The sequence below is a fragment of the Mesoplodon bidens genome, assembly GCF_964165515.1.
Source record: "Mesoplodon bidens genome assembly, chromosome: X".
Classification (NCBI taxonomy): Eukaryota; Metazoa; Chordata; class Mammalia; order Artiodactyla; family Ziphiidae; genus Mesoplodon; species Mesoplodon bidens.
In genome coordinates this window covers 126381475-126395197 of record NC_138163.1, presented here as the reverse complement: position 1 = coordinate 126395197, position 13723 = coordinate 126381475, and the positions used below count along the sequence as shown (strand labels likewise).

At 44.5% G+C, this 13723-nt stretch overlaps 1 long non-coding RNA gene and 1 pseudogene across 2 annotated transcripts in view; one reads left to right on the top strand and one right to left on the bottom strand.

Annotated features, from left to right (window-relative positions):
* Window positions 1-13723, top strand: part of LOC308609565 — a 144805-nt gene that overhangs the window by 128741 nt on the left and 2341 nt on the right. The window lies entirely within an intron of this gene.
* Window positions 1-13723, bottom strand: part of LOC308608847 (poly(rC)-binding protein 2-like) — a 31300-nt pseudogene that overhangs the window by 16704 nt on the left and 873 nt on the right. Inside the window, exons 2-6 of the transcript in view lie at window positions 9261-9367; window positions 8327-8421; window positions 3642-3757; window positions 3492-3526; window positions 1155-1407 (exon numbers count right to left, since the gene is read on the bottom strand). The product of the transcript in view is annotated as a poly(rC)-binding protein 2-like (transcript). The remainder of the gene's footprint in view (window positions 1-1154; window positions 1408-3491; window positions 3527-3641; window positions 3758-8326; window positions 8422-9260; window positions 9368-13723) is intronic.

Here is a 13723-nt window from a genome sequence, read left to right as displayed (position 1 = left end):
CAGGAAACACCAGTAGTGCGTGGTGGGGAAGAGGAAGGAAAAAAGAAGGAAGCCTATTAAGATATCCTGTTAAGCAAGTTTCCCAGTGAGAGCTCTGGGAGCCACTGCCTCAGAATTATCCCACTGAAGGGTGAGAAAGCTGGGGCATTTATCCATCATTTCTCATCAGTCATTGGTTGAGGGATGGTGGGGGAGAGGCAGTACAGGGCCTACTGCGTGCATGAGCCGAGAACGCCGTCAGACAAAGAAATACAGATGCAGGCACGCAGACTGACGTGCAGGGAAATGCCAGCGTGGAAGGGTATGGGTGGGGCATTTACAGAGTCTGCTGCACACACTTTAGTTGTAAATGGACAAAATAGACCTAAGACTCTTAGTGTCCAGCCCATCCACGTCCTTGTAGGGCTGATCTACTGGCGCAGAGGAGATAATCAATCACTGCCAAATGGAAAAACAAAAGGATCTTTAATGGGCAACTTGACCTCTGGTCAGAACATCCCAGACAGTGAAGAGTGAGGACAGAGCCTCTGGTATTAAATGCCTGTGAATGGAAAGGGCGGGGAAGCAGCGTTCAGGCCTTCGCACTTAAGACGAGGAATAAGTAAGTTCTTTTAACCGCTTGTCAGAGCCCACATGCGTGGCTCATGCATTCTGGAATTTCTGAGAGAGCCTTACCAAGTGCTTTCTGCTGAGGCTGATGAAGCCAAGCTGGGGCATCTGCATGCCAGGAATATATGGTTGCATATGTGCCACTGTTTATCTGTTTGCAAAATATGCCATATGTTGACAGCCTGACATATGTTGAGCTATATGGAAGACTAGTCAGAGAGAAAGAAGAGCCAGAGTATAAGAAAGAGAGGGAGAAGGAGAAATAGGAAAGTGAAAACAAGCCCTGGTGACTTTGGCTAGATGGTGAATTCCTTGAGCATGCGGGGTATATCTCGATCACCTTTAATCCCTAGTGCCTGCAGTTTTGCTGGGCACGTAATAGATGCTTAGTTAGTGCATCCTGAGGATGAAAAGAGCTCATGCAAGGTGCCTAGAACCATGTCTTCTATCATATATGATGCATGGTAGGTGTAGATTGAATTCACCCATGAGAGGATGTTTAGAGCTAGAAAGACTCTTAGAGTTTCATTCTATCACGCTTTTACACATAAAACTGAATCTTGGAGGAGCATGAGAATGATGACAGCCACAGTAGCCTCTGGGCCTGGGTGTTGGAGCTGGTGCTTGTCCCGAGGTGTCATCGCCATCTTCTTTGCTGCACTGCTCTTGCTGCTGGTGTCTGGACCCCACGTGTTCCTGCTGTAGCCACCTCTGGTGCCCTTGGGCTTCTCACTGCAAGCCAAGGCCCTGTGCAGCTGGTAAGCTTTTGGGCTGGTGACATACAAAACGATAAAACTCCTGGAAGAAAACGAAGAGAAAAGGCTTCATGACATTGGATTTGGCAATGATTTCTTGGATATGACACCAAAAGCACAGGCAAGAAAAGCCAAAATAGATAAACCGGACAACATAAAACTTAAAAACTTTTGTTCATCAAAGGACATAATCAACAAAGTGGAAAGGCAACCTGCAGAATGAGAGAAAATATTGCAAATCCTATATTTGATAAGGGGTTAATATCTAGAATATACAAAGAACTCGTACAACTCAAAAAAAAAACAAAAAAATCAAGTAACCCAATTAAAAAATGGGCAAAGGACTTGAATAGACATTTCCTCAAAGATGATATACAGATGGCCAGCAAGCATATGAAAAGATGTTCAACATCACTAATCATCAGACAAATGCATATCTAAACCCAATGAGACATCACCTCACACCCGTTAGGACAACTACTATCTAAACACCAGAAAATACAGGTGTTGGTGGGGATGTGGAAAAGTTGGAACCCTTGTGCGCTGTTATCGGGAACGTAAAGCAATGTAACCGCTAAGGAAACACAATGGAGGTTCCTCCAAAAATTAAAAATAGAACCACCATATGATCCAGAAATTGCACTTCTGGATATATCTCCAAAAGAATCGAAACCAGAGCCTCAAAGAGATACCAGTGTCCAACGTTCTCCATTCCTAAATGACGAAACCGAATCCAGAGGTCTCGTGAGCCAATGAATAGAAAATCAGGAGGAGAACACCCAGAGTGCTGACTGCATCCCAACTCTCCTTCCATTCTTGGCTTCAGTTTCGTACAGGCCCACATGCCGGCCCACCTGCAGCCTATCTGCCTTGTCTCCTCCTGTCCATCCTTCCAGTCCCTTGGTCTCCTGTCATCCCTAATGCCCACTGTGCTCCAGCTAAGCTTCTACATCCACTCTTCCCAGGCATAACCTTGCCCCCATTTCCTCTGGGCCTTTGTCCCCTTTGTTTCCCTTTGCTTCCCTTCCCTCCTAATCTAACTATCAAAATCCCAACCATCTTCCGGGTCAATCCAAATGGCACTTGGGCATGCATCCTTCCCTAGAATACAAGACTGGAAAGAATTTCTCCATCCTCTGTATTTCTATGGCATTCTGTATTCCAATCAGACCATCCATTAGTTCTGCGTTGTATGATCGTTGTTTATGCCCATTTTTCTCTATAAAATTATAATCCACTTTGCATGCAGACATTCTTTCATCTTTGACCCTCCTCAGTGCCTATCACAGAAGCTTCAACATAGTAATAATAATCAGTAGCAATTATTGAGTGTTTACTATATGTTAAGCACCACGTGAATTGGTCATTTACTTCTCCCAGTAACCCTATGAAGCAAATACCATCATTAGTCTCATTTTACACATGAGGACCCTGAAATACAGAGAGGTTAAGAAACTTGTCTGAGATAACACAGCCGGGGAGTCAGTCTCAGGGGTGCTGATGCCAAAGTTCAAGCTCTTACCTACAGTGCTACACTTCCTTCTAAGGACCATCTGAGGAATTGGATTTATTTCACTGTTATCAAATACTGAAAAGATAATTTTTATTTAAAAAATAATTCAATATTGAAATCTATAAGAATAGTTGTCCTGCCAGAAAGAAAGCACAAAATAAAAGGTTAAGATTGCCCAGATTTTCCTCAGTCAAATGTTAAATGAGCTTCATCAAATTATTTAAATTTTAAAAAATCTCCTCCCTCTATCTAAAGAGCAAAGTGTAAGTCCTCATCCCTGCCACCCAAATGATTTTATGAAGTGTTGTGTTGATTATGAAACCTTTAAAATCCAAGGAAGGATAGACAAAAACATGAGTCATTATTAGTTGGCTTAAATTTTGTGAGACCTCTTGTGGCTTCAGAAGGGCAGGAATCAGGTCAGGAGTCTGCCATTCTTGGGTGGATGTAGGCTTATTATGCTTTAGTATTATCACCTCAAGTGGGATATAGCCAACGACAGCAGTGTCAGCTCTGTGGGAGCCTAAAGGTTAGTATAGGGCTCCTTTTCCTCCCCAAACCCCTGAATCACTAGCTAGTTGAAGAGATCTTAAGGGCAAGGATACATAACCAACCACTCCTCAGAACAGGGCCTTCTGAAGCATTTGGCCTGAGAAAAAGAAACCTGAGGAGTTACATCACAGTTGGCTAGAGTTACTATTATACTTTGCTTGGAAAACTGACAAGGTGATGGGTTGGCAGGTGGGATACAGCTTTGGGTTTACCTGAGCAGCTGTGTGGTGAAGTGCTGAAGCAGCAGACCGAACCCAGACCATCCAGCCATTTAGTAGTTTGGTGACATTAGCTAAGCTATCTAGACTGTCTACGCTGCACTTTCCTCCTGTGTCAAATAGGGAGAACGATACTCATCTTAAAAGGTTGTTATTATGACTTAATAGCACAGTTCAGATTCCCAAACTTGAGTCATGCACAAATATCACTGTATCAATCAGGGCAACTTTGACAAAGTTTAGTAAAGGAATCTGTTACAAATGTGTGGGCAGGGTTCAAGGAAACCAGCTAAGGGATAGTGCAAGGATCCAAGACTAGCAGTTGTGGGGAGGGTTATCATGCCAGGACCGAAGGGGGCAAGAGAAGCAAGCATGGGCAGAACTGGGGAGCATATAGAAAAGGCTGCAAGACTGGGGCCCAAGCAAACTGCAGCAACGCCCGCTGGGGAGGAAGCCGGGGACTGAACTAGTACACCAGCCTCACTCTTCTGCTCCCCCATCTCCTGCTGGGGCTCCCCATTGGCTGAACCCAGCCAGAAGCAAGGGCGCCCATGATATGACCAGCCTCCAGGGAGGAGGAGCGAGGAGAGTGGGTGGATAGGGAGGGGCCAATGGAACCAATGCCACTCACCGCCTCTATTAGCATTTTCCCATTTCCCCCTTTAACACAAACCCCCTTTTGTTAACTGAAATATAGTTACTTTAAAAAGGCAACTTTTATGTTTTGTCCTAAGCAGAGATACCTGTGAAACCACAGACTGAATGTGCTGGTTTTTTCTCTGTAATATATACTTTGGGAAGCTTTGCCTCAGTTCAGCATTTGGAACATAGTAAATACTCAATAAGTGATCATCTCTGTTGCTAGAAGTCACAGATGAACGCGCAGTGGAGCACATTGTGCACATTGAAACTAACTTTTTTTTTTTTTGGCTGCATTGGGTCTTTGGTGCTGCATGCGACTTTCTCTAGTTGTGGTGAGCGGGGGCTACTCTTCGTTGTGGTGCGTGAGCTTCTCATTGCGGTGGCTTCTCTTGTTGTGGAGCACGGGCTCTAGGCACGTGGGCTCAGTAGTTGTGGCTTGCGGGCTCTAGAGCGCAGGCTCAGTAGCTGTAGTGTACAGGCTTAGTTGCTCCGCGGCATGTGGGATCTTCCCGGACCAAGGCTCAAACCCGTGTCCCCTGCATTGGCGGGCAGATTCTTAACCACTGCGCCACCAGGGAAGCTCCTGAAACTAACTTTTAAAAACATATGTTACTATCAACAATGCGATCTTTTTCCCAATATATTTGCTAACTGGAGATTGCTAATTTATAGAAAAGATGATAGAAATGAGTTTTGTGTATATGTATTATAAACGGCCCATGTTAATGAATTTGATTATTTGGCCCATTGGTTTTTCATTAGATTCTTTGGTTTCTCAGGGCAAACAAGTAAATCATCTGGGAATGTTGATAAGTTTTTCCTTCCAAACTTGTTGCTGTTTAAGGTCTTATCACAGTGGCTAGAACCTACAGGGCAGTGTTCAAGGACAATGAACAACAATGGTGATATCAGGACTTCTTTGTTTCTTCCTTGCTTTAATGGAAACACTTGTAGCTCTTTTGTTCATTTATTTGGTAACATTCAACATGATGTTGGCTGTTGGTTTATGAGAGAGATTCTTTATCTTGTTAAGGAAGTGTCCTTATATTCTTGGTTGACTAAATTATTGTCAGGAATGGGCATTATGTCTTATCAAATGCTTCTTAGATGTCTATTGAGACCTTACAATCCTGGAATAAATCCTGCTAGATTAAGATGTATAATTCTTTTAGTATATTACTCTATTTTTTTTTTCCTAGAAGAGCTCCATCTTGATGAGACAAAAGGACGGTGTATGTGCCTAAAGTCATTTTCAGGATTTTGAGGAACTAAAAAAAGTGCATAAAATTAAAATGCAAATTACTTATTCTGATAAAGAAAAAAATATGTAAAATTGTATATTATACATACAATAATGTTTAAAATAACATTGTATGAGAAGTAACTGTTGTTGTAGGCTCCCAACAAAATGGGAACATTCCTCAACAGCACGTAGGCCACTGAGTCTCTCTTTTACCTCCAGCACCTTAGCAGTTTCTCGAAGAATATAGAGACTGAAAAGTTGGAAGATTCTGGATATTGGAAGTTGAATATTCAAGATAGAATTCCAAGCTAAGGTGAACTGGGGTCTTGCAGATCTGCCTACGTAACTGAAACTAGATGCAACTTGAGACTTTTCTCTTTTGTCTTTACTTAGGGTAGGTAAATTTAGCCCAGTATGAGCAAGGACAACTAACTAAGCAAGTGACAAGCCAAAATATAAGTAAGAAAATTAAGCGTATGTTGTAACAGTTGTATGTGGGATGGGGGGTGGGGGGGACGTGCATAAATCCCAGCCACCCTCCTGTCCACCTCAGCTCAGTGCTATGTTCACAAGAAACACCACTCCAACAACCCAAACTAACTGAAAAGCTATTTAAATTCTTCGTGTCATATCAACAAAACGTAAAGAAGGAATAGCATTTGTAGCACACAGCCAAGTTCCTCTTCACTTATCTTTCTCCCCAAAGCTCCATTTCCTTACAGCCCCAAATTTGTCCCTCTTTTTCCCGGTGTCTCTCTCCCAGCATCCCTTGGCTTTCTCTGCAACTCAGTCTGACCTGGCGTTTGTCCTCTTTCCCCTCCTAGATCCATTCTTTTTTCTGCCCTTCTCATTGTGAAGCAGTCAAGTTCTTTTTGGTTCAGTGCCTCGCCCATTGCCCCGATCTGCACATTAAGACCCAACCAAGAACTATCAGGCAAAGGCAGGCCTCTTAGCAGGCAGGATTTTTATTGTGTTTTGTTTTATTTTTCTCTCACACATACAGAAACAAAATTCCAAGGCTGTCCCCAAAGCTCTGCTTACCCGGGAGTTGAATTTTCCTCCCCCAGTGAACGTTTCACCATGTTCTACTTTGCCAGTCTAATCTCCCCACCCCCATCAATTCAGTGACAGAACTAATAAACAACGAAGAGGTCAAGAGCAGGGAGACAAAGAGAGACCTGGGTAGTCCAGGACCTGGGAAAGGAACTCTGTGAGTAACGGGGGGTTGGGTCTGTTGGCAAAATTATGGTCACAAAAAGTGCCGTCTCTTCTACTTGGCCTGGTTCCTCTGAAGCTGAAGTTTCCCCAAAAGTATTATTAAGGCCTCAAGAAAGAGGAACAAGGCGGCATTAAGCTGTCTTTCTGCTTCTTAAAGCTGGAGGTTTTTCAAGGGCCGAGGTGCAGGGAGATAGAGGAGGAGGGTCCTCCCTGCCTTGGGCGTGCGGCCCTTGCCCTCTGCCACCCGCTCAGTCTCTAAAGCCCCCTCCAGCAGAGTGAGGAGCCTGTTTTTAAAGACCAGGCCTACTCTGAGTGAATAACGACTTCGCTTTTTCTCCACCCGGTGCCAATCAGTGACTCATCAGCCATTTTCTAAATGACTATGTTTTCATTCCCCAGTTTCCTTCGTGCTGCGGTATTAGAGAAGATTACGTGCAGCCCCTAGCTGCCTCCCTCTGCTTTTCTACGTCTTGTTTGAAAGATGGTAATGCCCCCCAAATAGAAGCATTTCATTGAATGCCGATCATTTAGTGACAAGTGAAAACACACACACACACACCCTGCGGTGTTAGCGAAAGCTCCGTCCATCTTCCAGGAGGACATTGGGTGAAAAGAGAAGGAAGTGGAGTCTTGGACTATGAAAAATGCGATATCTCAACTGGACCCCATTCCCTGCCCCCCCACGTCACCCCCGATTTCCAGGCCGAGGCCCTTTATCACAGACCCCGACTACACGTTGTACAGCCACCTTCTGCTCCATGCTATTCTCTGCCCAATGTTTGTTTTCCCTTATGAGCCCTTCTGCTCTGTCCCTCCAGCCTGGCACCTTTTCTTGCCCCGACAGTACCCTAGGTAGTTCCCTGTGGTCCTGTCAGCAGCCCCGGGGGAACTTGACTTCTTCGCCAGCCTTTTCTCTTCCTACTCCTACCCCTGCGTGTGGCTCTTTTCAAAATGAGGCTTGTCTTTTGCCCCAAGAGCGGAGAGAGGGTTTGATGGTGCATATAAACCCATCATCATTTCTGAGATAAAGTCAGCCTATCCTGCTGCTGATGGGCCTGTGGTCTTATCTTTACACACACACACACCAGAAGAACCGAATACAGGTTTCCCCACTCTCTGAAAGTAGGGTGTTCTACAAAAACTTTCATAAGCAAAAAATGGCGTAAAGCAAAGAAGCGATTACCTTAGGACACATCTTGCTAAGGGATGCACAAAATAAATCGAGATACAGCACAGGTGCTCACAGACACAGGTGAAAGCTATGGCGGCTGGATGCTGAGATGCTGAGCGCAGTTCCCAGGAAGGAGCTTGGCGGGGCCACTCTCGCCGCTCAGGATGGGCGCTGCCTCTGTAACAGCTGCTTGCAAAACAAACGCTGAGTGCTATTTTCGATTTTCACCTTTTTTCGTAAAAGTGAGAATCCTCTTTGGATTTCTTTTGGTTAGGGAAAACAGATATTGATGTAGGTCTTTTGTAAAAGCAAAGCGGCATAAGGCAAACGTGCCAAAAGTGGGGGGGCAGGGCAGGGTGGTGGCCGTGGGGATGCCTGTCCTCATCCTTAGCTGTTCCTCCTCACCCGGGCCAGATGTCTGCTGTTTGCCGTCTCCAGCCTTCTCCGGCCTTCTCCGGCCTTCTCCGGCCTTCTCCGGCCTGCTCTGTGGCCTGGGTGCTCTGTGGATTATGTCAACAGGGTTCCCTTGTGCAGAGACTTCCAGTTGGGTTTAAATTATGGGGAGTTCTGGAAGTAGATCAGAAGGTGGGAGGACAGTGAGGTCCAGACATTTATTCTGCTCAGTTGCCTCTTTGGGCTGACTCTGTCCCTTGATCTAAGGCCACTGCTTCTTTCAGGGAAGCCTGCGTGACTCTCTTCTTCTGGAAACCTCTCTCCCCTCACTTCTGTAGGCCTAGGGGTGGTAACAGCTCTGCTGCCTGTTGCCCCGAGTTCCCGCATTTTCCCACCCACCGCCACTGGTCGCTGCCAATGTGTAATTAGTCCCTCTGTAAAAGAACCCTCTTCAAATCATCCTCATTTGCATATGCCATCTGTTTCCTGTTGGGACCCTGACTGGCCCTATCTTCCTCTCCTCTCCATCCCCACCCCACCTCTTGGCTCTGTTTTGCTCTGATTTTTCTCTTGCAGCGTCTTCTGCACTCCTCAGGCAGTGGTCTGAGTGTACGGCACACGAACATCAGTTGCCCAACATATACTTGCTGGGAAGAAAGGCTAAGGATTGATGTGGAGCTGGATCATTGACTCTGTCCTCAAACCCTCCACATTACAATCTACTTGTTCTGGGCCTGCGGGACTTCTTACTCTGTGAAACATTCTGGGATCATTTAAGGCCACGGGATATCTATAGCAACTGAATCTCAATCATCATAATCATCATAATCACCATCATGGCTGCCAGTTGCTGATTGCCAACTCTGAACCAGGCACTGTGCCTGGTGTTTTGCCTTTGTACATCAAATGGAAGTTTCCATCTCAGTCTTCAGGGTTGCTTCCCCACCGTATTTGGGAAAGGGATGGATTGACTCCCAACGCCCTCTCAAGCTGTCCACCGGCGTCACTCCACTTCTCTGCGTCGTGTGTTACTCCCGACTCCACCAGGGGGCGCTGCAAACGTCAGTGGGGGTGGAGGTCCGGCGCTCGGGAGGACCTTCCCCTTGGTAAGTTGCTGTTCCCTCTGCAAGGACCTTTGGGAGCTTTAGGAAGTAATTGGAAGGCCCTGCTCTCACTTTCCTCCCTTGCACAGCCACACCCTTATGCGGGTCTGTCAGTCTGTGTTCAAGGTTTGAGGAGCATCAGAGGGGAAAAACCATATGTGAAGGAAAGACTGTGAAACCTTGGAAACCCGCGAGGACTTTAAGCTTTCACAAGGGGACTCTTGGAGGCAGACCCCGGTTCCTGAGCTTGCTCCCTTGCACTCAAGTCGGCTCCTTTCTGTGGAATACCCTCCTTCTACCTCTCCCTCTCGCCTTTTGGAAATGTTTATCCACTGGAGCTGTTCTCACACCAGGATACATTCCTTTTCCCCCAGTGGGACCTTTTCCCCCGTGTGAATCAGTCACCAGTGGTGTTCTGTCCGCTGTTCCTCCAGATCTGCCTCCCAGGTGAGGGGGACATACATGCGTTTACTCTTCAGATTATCCAGCAGTAGCTGTGGATCTTGTCTCTCTCTCTCTTTCTCCACCCCGCCACTCTTTTCCCCGGGCCTGTGGCAACAGGCTCTTTAGTGGCCTCCCCTTTAGCTATATGAAAACCCAGCCCAGGTACTGAAATGACCACTTGTGAGAGCCATTTCATTTCTTAGCCAAGGTCCCCCGTCTGCCCTGACCTCTGTCTGAGATGGGGGTTGGTTTCATTGCCCCAGTTTCATGGGCTTTGGCTCTAGACCCTCACAACCTTCTGGGGTGGCTAAGGTTCTTTTCCCACATTCTGCCCCAGTGAATGACCCCTCAGTCTTGGGACCCGGGAATTGGCCTTCTTCCCTTTTTCTCTCTCATCCCTATATCATATCCATCACCAAGTCCTGGAGATGTTATCTCCTTGACTTTTTCTGGAACCTATCTACCTCTCCCCATCCCCCCCTTCTCCACCCCACTCCCCACTGCCTCCATGTTGGCCGCCAGTCCCTCTCATTTTCCTCCCATCCTTTATCTGACATTGCTATTTAATTTTCACTACTTGTATATGGTCACGCCTCCCCCAACTAAACTGTAAGCTCCACGAGGGCAGGGAGTCTGTCCATCGAGTCTGTACCCCTGATGCCTTGCACAGTGCCTGGCAGGTAGTAGGCACTCTATACTTATTTGCCACATGAATGAATAAATTGTTAAGTCCAATTCACTTATCTTGGAAACTGGAGAGATAAGGTCCCTAGCACTGTCTTGCATACAACAAGCTGTCAAGGAATACCTATTGGATAAATGAATATTTCTTTTGCTCAAGGCTACAGAGCTAATTAGTGGCAGGATTTAAATCAAATCTCCTCACTCCAGTTGATTCTTAGCCGTGGTTGAATATTAGAACCATCTGGGGAGTTTAAAAAATTCTGATGCCCAGGCTGAACCCTAGACCAATTAAACCAGACCTTCTTGGTGGGGTTGGTGATAGGAAGCCAGGTATCAATCCTTTTTAAAGCTTTCTAGGTGATTCCAATGTGCAGACAAGGTTGAGAACCACATTAAATCTTGAAGTAGGCCCAAGGTAACCCCCTAGTGCTCATACTGCATCTAATAGAAAATTATTGAGAAAAATAAAAAAACCTTACTGAATTCATATGTGCAGAAATAGTGGCAGCTGTGGGAGGAGGGGAGCACGTCCTCGTGTTGGGTTGGGACCACCCCGTGGTAAGAACCAGCACGTGTTCATTTTCAGAAGTATCTCCTGAAGGCAGAGAAATGGTTGTGTAAGGTGGGTGGAGGCACTGGAAGAAAGTAAGTAATGGGAATGTATTTGGGACTGGTTACTGGAAAGCCATTGCCTAATGATCCTCTTAGACCACGGAAGAGTAACTCCAGAGGTTTACGGAGGATTCTTTGGTTTGCGTCATTTGAAATGGACAAACCTCCAGTTGTGTTTACCAAGGAAACCATTTTAGACAGTGATGGAGAAAAGGCTATAGGAGTCATTTTCTCCCAGAAATGCTTCATGCTGGAGACTGCAGTACTTGGTGGTTCATTTCATCCCCAAATCGCCAAGCCCCTTGGTTGAGGCTTGGTTTCGGAACTGCCATATGTAAAGATAGGAATTATGACTTGAAAGAGAAGCAAGAAAAGAAAGGATGAGTAGCTTGCCCAGGGAATGTCATTGAAATCACTGAGAGAGAGTGCTGTGCTAAAAGAGATTCTGAGTCCCAGGCTCCACCATTTGGATGCTACCCTAACCATGGGGGGCTAACTTCATACCATTTGAACTCTTTACAATGACAACTTCTTAAATCCATTATAGGATGTCTTAAAATGTGAGGAAAGAGGAAAGTAAACCACCCTTCAGTAGCACAGAATTGGATTTGCTTTTGTCTATTTGCAACATATATAATAAATAGATGTCAACATTAATATACAAAGAACTCATATAAAGTACTTAAGTTAGGTATTCTAACTCAATATAGTGTTTAATCAAAATACTATCTTTAAAATAGATCAGTACCTCTATTTACAAAGAATTGCCCAGGGGGGGATTTTGCAGAGCCATGGCGGTGCATGGGCAGACCTGTCAGTTAGTTCTAGGTTTTAGCCACTCAGTTGACATTTGTGGGAGAAAGAGGCTAAGGAGGAAGAAAGGTCATACAGATTTAATAAGGCTTAATAAGATGGGCTTATTAATAAGCTTTAATAAGATGGAATCCTGTGTTTTTGGTGGGAAAAACCACACCAGTTGTTGTAAAGCTGATGAGTTAGTTGGTCCAAATGGAAACTTGATTTGGGTATCTTTTCTTATCTTCCAGATCACAGTTTTCTCTGGTTATCTTCACTGTACACATTGCTCTGTGCTTGTGGTCTAGACACTGTCTCCAATGTGCATTTCATGTATTTTAACATGGGAGATAATCAAGCAGCATGCAGGAGCTTGGCTTGGATTAATATTGAGCATCAGTGGTTGGAAACGTGTGATCTTAGAATTGAAAGGGTCATTTAGTTCATTTTCTTCCCTCTAGGTATTTGAATGTTTAAACACCAAGATGTTGAGTTTGGAGACGTTCTAAAATATCTCTAGGGCTGGAGAATCCATAAACTCAGTTCAGGGTTTCTCCAGTCAAGAGACTTGTATTGTTTGGTTCATTTCACAGCCTAGTGTACTTTTTTCCTTGAGTAAGTCTAGTATTCTTGTTTCAAAAAATACAGTACGACAAGACACGTTCTAGGGCTACCTAAGTACTGTTATCTTACTACCTACTAATATAATGGCAGATAAATAAAGGTCCCCAGGCATGCTACAGCTCCCAATTCAACTTATGACAGGACAATCATAGTTATTCAGAGCATATGCAACTCCAGAGAGCAACTATTTCAGCATTTCCATTTTATGGACACTTGAACCCCTTTGAAAGTGACCTGCCATCTTTTCAGTCCCTTAAAATGTTAAAAAATCATTTTATCTTTTTTATATAGTGGATGATAAAATATCTGATTTTAAGCAAATACTGTTTAATTTTGGATTAACAGATAATTAAAAGTTATACTAGGAAATTCATTTTAAAGCAATTTTAACACTATTCAAAATCTATAAAGATAAATTTTGCTATTTTTCTATTTAACAAGTGACACAATTTTATTTACCCTAAGTTGCTTATATAAGAATGTCAACAAATTCATTTTAAATTGATATATTGTTTCATACGTGGTTTTAGACTGAATGTATATTAAAGTTTAGTGAAAATTTAATGGTCAAGCATCAAAATAGACAAAAACTATTTTCATGACATGATTTTAATGATTCTTTCATTTTGTGCTTTTTATTTGTGACATATTTGTTGGGTTTTTTTTTTTTGCTTTTTTACTTTTGGCTGCACCGCACAGCATGTGGGACCTCAGTTCCCCTACCAGGGATTGAACCTGTGCCCCCTGAATTGGAAGCACGGAGTCTTAACCACTGAACTGCCAGGGCAGTCCCAGGGGGGTTTTAAAAATAATATTGGAGGTGAGGTCTTTGGGAAGTGATTAGGTTTACATGAAGTCATGAGGGTGGAGCCCCCATGAGGGGATTAGTGTCCTTATAGGAAGAGAAGGAGACCAAAGCCCTTTCTCTCCACCATGTGAGGACACAGCGAAAAGGCAGCCTACAAGCCAGGAGAAGGGTCCTCACCAGAACCCAACCATGCAGGCACCCTTTCAGACTCCCAACCTCCAGAACTGTGAGAAATAAATTACTATTGTTTAAGTCTCCCCATCTATAGGATTTTGTTATGGCAGCCTGAGCAGACTAAAACATAATATGAAAGTTTTGGTGCTATTATTTATGAGTATA